Raw genomic sequence first — 10,286 nt, forward strand, 5'->3', positions numbered from 1 at the left:
AATTTTTGAGGTCCCAAGCAATTCCAATGCATGATATAGGCTCTAGGCACTTGTAGGAGTAGTTGCTACCAATCTTGTTTAGTTTTATTCACTTTCATTTTGAAGTTACTAAAATTTCAGAAATTTTCAGAAAAAGAAATATGCTTAGAAGAATGTACCAAGGTGGTTCCTCGGCAAAGAAAGGGCCAAGGATTGCTATACGTGAACAAGATGTTAATTTGCCAAGGGACGCAAATGTACGGGCTTGTGAGTGGCCATCCGATGATTTTATGGTCGAAGCAGGCTTCAAGGAGGAATTTGACGCGTATGTGCGTAATGCCGAGCTGGAGGACTTCTTACAAGATAAGTGTCCTCAATATTATCAATTGACTGATTCCTTTGTGCGGACGTTCGAATATATTTCTGCGCGTAATTCTCCTAGTGTCATGTTTGATATTTATGATACATCTTATACCATGGATTTAGAGGATTTCACGACTGCTTGCAAACTCCCGCAATGGGGTAATATTAATGATCCTCGCAAATCTGAATTTAGAGATTTTCTTGCTAGTATTACTGTGGGAGAATCTAGGGACATAACACAAGCTACCATAGGGAGCATTCATTTTCATGCTATGCATTATTTTGCTCTTTTCATTGGGAGATGCAATAACGGTGAGGACGAAGAATGTCACATGTGTGTCCCTGATCTTTGTGTCCTCAAGAGTGTTGTGTCAGGTTATAAAGGTTATAACTTGGGGGCAATAGTTGCACGTAGGTTGCAGAATAATAGTAGAAGGGGTAATTTCTTTGGAGGAATTTATGCAACCCGTGTGGCTAACTTTCTTAATATAGCTCCACGAGAGGGGGATATGATTGTACCTCCTGTTTATTTGGATAAAGAAGCTATGTTTGATCATCATTTTCTTGAGAGGAATGAACAATTCCTCCATTATCGACTAATCTATGACAGACGCAATGTCGTCCCTATTACTCTTCCTGCCCCCTACCTTTTTGATTATCAGGCAAAAGGAAGATGTGTTGTCACCAGGGAAGAAGCAACTGAATATGAGAGGGGAATGGAGGCAGCTCGCCAACACACTGCTGCTCAGGAGGCGGTCGCCTCTGCATCTCAGTACAACCCCAGTTTCACTTATGGATATCAGCCAGGCGGTCATTAGTATTAAACCAACTTAGGACAAAAAGCCTAAGCTTGGGGGAGTACGTATTTCTCACTGACTTTACATTCATGTTCACACACTAGTCGTCGGTGCTCATACTCTGTCATTGTATTATCCATGCTAGTTTAAATTTCTTTTTCTAGTTTTCTTCTGGTGTGTTTGTTAAACTTAAGAAAAACCAAAAAAATTAGTTAGCTTAATTTCCATGCTTGTAGTAGAAATTAAAATGAAAACCCAAAAAGATTTCTCGCTCTTCTTTTACTTGTTGGGAGCTTTCCCGTGTAAATAGTTTTATTTTCTTTTCTTTCTTTTTGGGGTCGAGAAGACTATATTGAAAATGTTTAGTGGCTCTTATATGCATGATTGTTTATTTAACTTAGAGCCCATATTACTTTGTCTTCTCTCTTGAGTTGAATGCTTGCAGATTCCAGCTTAGTCCAATGCACGTGCACTCTTATTATTATACGCATCGTTCGGTCGTGTAAGTGAAAGGCAATAATGACGATATATGATGGACTTATTGGGATGAGAAAAGCTAGTATGAACTCGACCTCTGTTGTTTTTGTAAATATGATGAGTTCATCGTTCCTGAGTCAGCTATTATGAAGTAAACATATTTGCAATGACATTTAGAGATCATAGTTGCTTGTGCCATGCTTGATTAGCTATGAGTTATAATGGTTTACCTTGCGTGCCAACATGCTATTAGAATGATTATGATGTGATATGATGGGATGGTATCCTCCTTTAAATGAATTGAGTGACTCGACTTGCCACATGTTCACGCATGTAGTTGAATCAAATCAACATAGCCTTCACGATATTTATGTTCATGGAGGATTATATCCTACTCATGCTTGTACTCGGTGTGAATTAATTTTAATGCATGTTTACGACTGTTGTTTCTCTCTCAGTTGGTCGCTTCCCAGTCTTTTGCTAGCCTTCACCTGTACTAAGCGGGAATACTGCTTGTGCATCCAAACTCCTTAAACCCCAAAGTTGTTCCATATGATTCCACTATACCTTCCTATATGCGGTATTTACCTACCGTTCCAAGTAAATTTGTATGTGCCAAACTCCAAACCTTCAAATGAAATTCTGTTTTGTATGCTCGAGCAGCTCATGTTACAACTAGGGCTGCCTATATCTTCCATGCTAGCTGGGTTATTCTCACGAGGAGTGGACTCCGCTCCTCATTCACGAGAAAGGGCCGGTAACCGGGATGCCCAGTCCCATGATCCAAAAAGATCAAAGTAAATCAAATTAATTAAACAATACTCCCCCAGGGTTGTTGTATGTTGGAGGCACTCGTTGTTTCGAGCAAGCCATGGATTGATGCTTGTTGGTGGTTGGGGGAGTATAAACCTTTACCATTCTATTTGGGAACTGCCTATAATGCATGTAGTATGGAAGATACATCCATCTCATAGTTGTTGTGTTGACAGTGAAAGTATGCCGCTCAAAATGTTATTCAATCTCTATTTTAAAAATCGAGCTCTGACACCTCTACAATTCCCTGCTTTCCTCTGCGAAGGGTCTATCTATTTACTTTTTATGTTGAGTCATCATCCTTCTTATTAAAAGCACCCGCTGGAGTGCACACTGTCATTTGCATTCATTACTATTGGTTTATATTGGGTATGACTTGACTGGATCTCTTTTACCATGAATTACAATGTTTAGTCAGTCCTTGATCTTTAAAGGTGCTCTGCATTTATGTTTTGCGGTCTCAGAAAGGGCTAGCGAGATACCATTTTGTTATATCATCTTATGATTATTTTGAGAAAGTGTTGTCATCCGAGTTTTATTATTATGGCTCGCTAGCTGATTATGTTATTGATATGAGTAATTGTGAGACCTATGTGTTATTGTGAGTATGGTTAGTTCATAATATTTGCTGAAAATTGAATGCTGGCTTTTCATGTTACAACAACAAGATCAAACAGAGTTTGTAAAAGTTTTTCTTTATCACTTTCAGTTTATCAACTGAATTGCTTGAGGACAAGCAAAGGTTCAAGCTTGGGGGAGTTGATACGTCTCCAACGTATCTACTTTTCCAAACACTTTTGCCCTTGTTTTGGACTCTAACTTGCATGATTTGAATGAAACTAATCCGGACTGGCGCTATTTTCAGCAGAATTGCCATGATGTTATTTTATGTGTAGAAAAGAAAAGTTCTCGGAATGTCCTAGAAATCCACGGAGGCACTTTTTGGAATTAATAAGAATTTTTGGTGAAAGAATTAATTCTAGGGGGCCCACAGCCTGTCCACAAGACAGGGGGCGACCCCCCTAGGGCGCGGCCTCCTATCTCGTGGGGCCTCTGGACCTCCACCGACGTCAACTCCAACTCCATATATTCACGTTCGGGGAGAAAAAAACGGAGAGAAAGTTTCATCGCGTTTTACGACACGGAGCCGCCGCCAAGCCCTAATCTCTCCCGGGAGGGCTGATCTGGAGTCCGTTAGGGGCTCCGGAGAGGGGGATTCGTCGCCGTCGTCATCATCAACCATCCTCCATCACCAATTTAATGATGCTCACCGCCATGAGTGAGTAATTCCATCATAGGCTTGCTGGACGGTGATGGGTTGGATGAGATTTACCATGTAATCAAGTTAGTTTTGTTAGGGTTTGATCCCTAGTATCCACTATGTTCTAAGATTGATGTTGCTATGACTTTGCTATGCTTAATGCTTGTCACTAGGGCCCGAGTGCCATGATTTCAGATCTGAACCTATTATGTTTTCATGAATATATGTGTGTTCTTGATCCTATCTTGCAAGTCTATAGTCACCTATTATGTGTTATGATCTGACAACCCCGAAGTGACAATAATTGGGATACTTCTCGGTGATGACCGTATTTTCAGGAGTTCATGTATTCATTGTGTGCTAATGCTTTGTTCCGGTTCTCTATTAAAAGGAGGCCTTAATATCCCTTAGTTTCCGCTAGGACCCCGCTGAACATGGGAGGGTAGGAATAGTGATGTCATACAAGTTCTTTTCCATAAGCACGTATGATTATTTACGGAATACATGCCTACATTACATTGATGAACTGGAGCTAGTTCTATATCACCCTATGTTATAACTATTGCATGAGGAATCGCATCCGGCATAATTATCCATCATTGATCCATTGCCTACGAGCTTTTCACATATTGTTCTTCGCTTATTTACTTTTCCGTTGCTACTATTACAACTACTACAAAAACCCCAAAACATTTATCTTTACTTTTGCTACCGTTACCTTTATTATCATGCCACTTTTGCTACTAAATACTTTGCTGCAGATACTAAGTTATCCAGGTGTGGTTGAATTGACAACTCAACTGCTAATACTCAAGAATATTCTTTGGCTCCCCTTGTGTCGAATCAATAAATTTGGGTTGAATACTCTACCCTCGAAAGTTGTTGCGATCCCCTATACTTGTGGGTTATCAAGGCTCTATGCCAATCTTTCAGGCCTGGGTAGCGATAGCGGAGGAGATTGACTGTCCGGCTCTGCTACCTAAAGATCCAGAAATGCCTCTTCTGAAGAAGATGCTTTTCCCGGCACCTTATGAAGTGCCGGAGAAGAAAACCAAGAAGGCAGCCAAGGGGACCAGAGGTGGTCTCCACCGCAAGGGCGCTTCGGACGTGATATCCAAAGACGTCGAGACACACTCCACCGCCGAAGACGAGGAGGAGGAGGAGGAGGAGGAGACCTGCTCCCCTCCCACTAGGGAGAAGAAGAAGAGGAAGGCCTCCACACATGGGGAGGCCGAGGCGCCCAAGAAGGGGAAAATCTCCCTTCTGTACTACTCCGCCGCAGCCACCAACAGCAGCAGGGAGTGGGGGCCCAGGGTCAAGCCCCTGGGAAAATCGTTCGGATTCGGGCAGGCAGCCTCTCCCAAACAAGGGGGGCAAGCCGCCTCTGCCGGTGACATATGTTCATCCACAGGTACCGAACAGATTGCTGGAAGCGCTATAAGGCGCTTCCATTATGGAAGAACACCGTACTCTTATGAGTACGGTGATTGAGAAAGTCCAATCCGCCAAAAGCGGATTAACCAAAGCCTGCATTAGCCTTCTAACAGGCTTTGAGGTGAGTAATATACTTGTAAAAGAATATCACCTTGTAGGCAGTATCCCCTGATGCTTTGTTTGGTGTTCGGAAAGAAGAACCAAACAGAGGATCAAAATGTTTTTTGTAGGAGTCTAACATAGAATGTCTGTGTGAATAAGCAGGCATCGCTGCTAGCCGCTGCCGCTCATACTGCGGAGGTCTCCAGCTTGACACGAAATCTGGAGCGGGCCGAGGAAGAACTCGGCCTCGTGAAGAAGCAGCTGGAGGATAGCCAAGGTATGCACTAAATTGTGCTTTATACTTATGAAAGATGAAAAGTTCGTACTGACTGAAGTGTCATGAACTTTATTAGGGGCTACGACCGAAGTAGCGGCCCTCAAGAAGGCGTTGGCCGAGGCCGAGGACAAAGCGGCTAAGGAACGCGCCGCGCGCGAGAAGCAGGAGGCCCGGGTTAGCGAGGTCCAGCAAGAGCTCCAGGACGCCGTCAGAAAGCACGAGTCCTTGGAGCGTGATTCTAAGACTCAAGAGTCCGAACTTGCCAAGGCCCGCCAGAGCATGCAAGATGCCCGGGCCGAAGCCCAGAGAGCCCTCCGACAAATCTAGGTGGCCTAGGATATCGCGGCGGGTGAGGCTTTTATTATGTAAAAGCAAGTGTACAGAAGAAGCGTTCCTTTTATTTACCCGAATTTGGATTTCTCCAGGAGCATTTGCGGATCTGCCGTGCAGTATATCAGATGCTGCAGAGTTCTTTCGAGCTGAAGAAGGGAGCTCTACAGAGAAGCTATTCTAATCTCAATACCTTGGATCAGAACATCCTTCGCCCCTTAGCGACTAGCTAAAGCAGTTGGTCGAGCTGCACAAGGCGGCCGAACTGGCCATGAAGGACCTAATAGTCCGGCTATGGCCTGCCGAGCCCGTGCCTAGTAGCTACTTCGGACTCGTGAAGCGGCTGGTAGCTGCCTACCCTCGGCTTGATGCTATCAAGCGGTCGTTCTGCATTGAAGGTGCGTGGATGGCTTTTGCCCACGCCAAGACGCACTTGGCGAAGATGGATGCCACAAAGTTGATGACCGAGGGTCCGCCCGAGGGCAAGGAGCATCATAGGCCCAAGATGTACTATGACAGTGTCATGAAGGGATCCCGCCTTGTGGCAGAGCAATGTTCTTGTCAGGACCCCGACTCAATGCCACATCGATCTAGCATGTAACACCTCATATCACTTTGCGGCCTCACGCACGGTATCCCCACGGGTGTCGCATTACCTTTGCCCGGGACCGTTTGCGCCTTTTGGCACACGTATATGACAGTGTCGCTAGCATCCATATGATAAGGAGCCCGGGCTGACATGGCTAGTCGTAAACCCAAAGTGGCACAGACTTACAGGGACAGGCATCCATGACCCAGCATCGAACGTGTCGGTCATCAGCGAGTGAATCCAGGCTGTAGCACTGGGCTAGCAGGACTCCGGTGAACCGGGCTGTAGCGGGCTAACAGGACTCCGGTATTCATCGCGTGACATTTCCCCGAAGGGACAGACACAGGAACGAAGAAGGACACATGCCGGCCAGCCTAAGTGTCCCGGAGCAGTAGCAAGCTACCATGGCTCGGTGGAAACACTAGGAGACATTTCCCGGTAAGAGAGGCTACCAAGGATAAACAACTAGGTTGTCAGATCCCACACATACCAAGCAATTCAATAACATACACACAATATGCTCGATATGTGCAAATACAACATGGCATCACAACATGACTCTACAACTCAAGTATTTTAATCAATAGGCTCCGAGGAGCGAGATATTACAAACATGGGTCTCACGACCCAACAATCAGAGCATACAAGTCAAAGCACAAGCGGAAGCTATCATGTCTGGGTACAGACATCTATAAATGAAAAAGGCCGAGAAGCCTGACTATCTATCAGATCCTGCCGAGGGCACAAGATCGTAGCTGAGGTAACAAGCTAAACGTCGAAGTCCACGTGGAACTACTAGTGAGACTGAAGTCTCTCTGCAAAAACATAAAATAGGCAAACGTGAGTACAAATGTACCCAGCAAGACTTACATCAGAACTAACTACATATGCATCATTTTCAACAAAGGGATGGTGGGGTTTAACTGCAGCAAGCCAGCTTTGACTCGGTGGCTATCCTAAACTACGACTGCAAGCGACTCTTTTGAGGTGGCGCACACGAGTCCACATATTCACCATATCAATACACCACTATGGATCCGCTCCCGTCTCCCTACGAGAACGCCATCCATAGCACTCACGCTTACCTTGCGCATTTTAAAGTATCCACTTTCACTTGTCTATGAACTGATATAAGCAACCCAGAAGTCCTTTTCCGCGGACACGGCTATTCGAATAGATGATGTTAACCCTGCAGGGGTGTACTTCTTCATACATGTTTCCACCACTTAGCGTCTGCACACGACATGTGCTCGGCAGACTTCAAGCGAAAGCCGACGTGGGTGTAGACCACGACCTACCTAAACACTCAAGTCTCTAGTCCAGGTTTATCGCCTATTCGGGTTCCATCCATGAGGAGATCCGGCCGGAGTTTCGCTCACAGCCCCAAACGATGTGAACAGGGTTCCGTGACACCAAACGGGTGCCCGGTTTACCCGGCCACGTGCCTACCGCATCACAGCCCACCCCTACGGTCAGCGCTGTCCACGGCCTCCAGCATACTACAAACACCAGAAACTACTTGCAACTCCTGGACAGAGGACAAGGGTGAATAAGAAGTCGAGCGGGGTCATATTTCAGGGCCCAATGTATGGTAGTAGCTGAATCATGGATCACAAACACAGAACTCAGTTCCTGAGGACGGCTGCAATGAGACAACCCACCATGTACTCCTACATGGCCTCTCACCGCTACCTTTACCAAATCGTGTTCACACACTTAGCTCACACACAGTAGGACATGTTCACACGCCTCTGATTCATCCCCGATGAATCAGACCTGACTCAACTCTAAGCAGTAGCAGGCATGACAAACAAGCATGAATGAGTAGGCACAACAGGGCTCAAACAATTCCTACTCATACTAGTGGGTTTCATCTATTTACTGTGGAATGACAGGTCATGCAAAGGATAAAGGGGTTCAGCTACCACAGCAAGTAACAGATGAATCGTTGTTGTCCTAATGCAGTAAAAGAGAGCAGGAGCGAGAGAGTAGGATTGTATCGGAATGAACAAGGGGGTTTTGCTTGCCTGGCACTTCTGAAGATAACATTGAGTCTTCATTAGTGCCAACGATCACATCATCGGTATCACGTCTATCGAGAGGGGACAATACCGGCAACACAGAAGGAAACACAATCAATGTAATGCACAATATGATGCATGATCATGACATGGCAAAATGAATGTGTTTTGGGCTAATGCATCTAGCAACAAGTTAAATGGGGTTGGTTTGAATACAAGATTCAAATTCAAACTCCATATGTGGTTATTTAAATGTCATTCACTTCATTTGCCCTAAACAGTAGTGATAAGTTGTTCTAACATGCATGAAAATGGTACAGATGGATTCCTTGAATTTTTCTGATAATTTTTCATATATAAATTATTTAATTTGGAGTTACGGTTAATTTTCTATGATTTATTGAAGTTTTAGGCATTTTCTGGAATTTCAGAATTAAATTAAATCCAGAAAATACTTATTGCGTCAGCCCCACGTCACAGTGACGTCAGCAGGGTCAACTGGGTGCTCAGAGTCAAACCTGACGTGTGGGGGCCACACGTCAGTGACACAGGTTAGACAGGGGGGGGGTTAGTTTAATTTAATTAAAGATTAGGGCACTAGGGCCCACATGTCAGTGGCTCTGGGGTTAGATTAGGTGGTGATTAGCTTAAGCTAATCACCTGATGGTGGGGGCCCACCTGTCAGTGTCAGCAGAGGGGGTAGTTAAGATAAAATAGTTAAACTAATTAACAGGGGGGGCTGGCCCCACCTGTCATCGACCCAGAGAGGGGGGGGGTCCCGCCGTGGTCAACGTGGTCAGACCCACCGGCGGCTTGACGCCGGCGAGGCCAGACGCGGTGGTGCGCGTCGGAAACCAACTACAGGGGCTCTTTTGGCGCGCAGGAAGCAGCTACGGGGAGAGGGTGGAGTGGCGCATCCAACGGTGGCGGTGGCGGAGGCTGGGGTGGCCGGAGCTGCCGGCGGCGAGCTTTTTTGTGGCTGCCGGAGCTCGGGCAATCTCGGGGTGGCGTTACAGAGCACGGGAGGAGGCGTTGTGGGTGTCTACGGGTTCATGCGATCGTGCTGAGCACGATGGTGGGCTCGGGAACGAGCTGCGGTGGCTGTGGCCACGGTCACGCCATGGCCGGCGGCGAGAAGCTCTCAGTCGCGGTGGAAGATGGGGCTAGGGGGCGAGAACGGAGGGGGCGAGCACAGGAGAAGCAGCGGAGGCTCACAGTGGATCCATTCGAGGCGGGGACGAGGCCGGGGACGGTCCGGAGCCGGCGAATCGGGCGTCGGCGACCGGCGGGTCCGAGGAGGGGGAAAACGTCGGGGCGGCGCTTCGGGGGCTCCTGGAGGGCGTGGCATCGGTGAGGTGGGTCGAGTACGGAGTGGCGGAGCTTGTGGCTAGTCGGGGAAGCGAGGGAGGCCCGGTGGCCGTGGTTATGGCGAGCGGCGGCGAGGGGCTCCGCTCGGTGAGGAGAACAGAGGAGGGGGAGAGTGTTCTGGGGAGAGAATGAGGACGCGGGAGAGAGGGAGAAGGGGGAGGGGGTCGGGGGCTGCGTGGCTCCCTCGGGTGCCTCCAGCGGCGAGCAGGTAAGCAGGAGGTGGCCGGAGCGTGCGCGCGCGCGTCGGGCACACGCCCTCCTGCCTACTGGCAGGAGGTTGAAGACGGTGGCGACTGCGGTGGGCTGGGCCGCACAGTGCTGGACCAGCATAGGAGCTGGGCCGGCTCTAGTGGGCTGCACAGGTAAGCTTTGCTCTTTTTATTATTTACTGTTTTCTATTTTCTGTAGTTTGTTTTGATTTAATTTAGCAACTAAATCATTTAAATAAATTCTGTAGATTTTTATGTGGCTTGCC

The sequence above is a fragment of the Triticum aestivum genome, chromosome 1B, assembly GCF_018294505.1.
Source record: "Triticum aestivum cultivar Chinese Spring chromosome 1B, IWGSC CS RefSeq v2.1, whole genome shotgun sequence".
Classification (NCBI taxonomy): Eukaryota; Viridiplantae; Streptophyta; class Magnoliopsida; order Poales; family Poaceae; genus Triticum; species Triticum aestivum.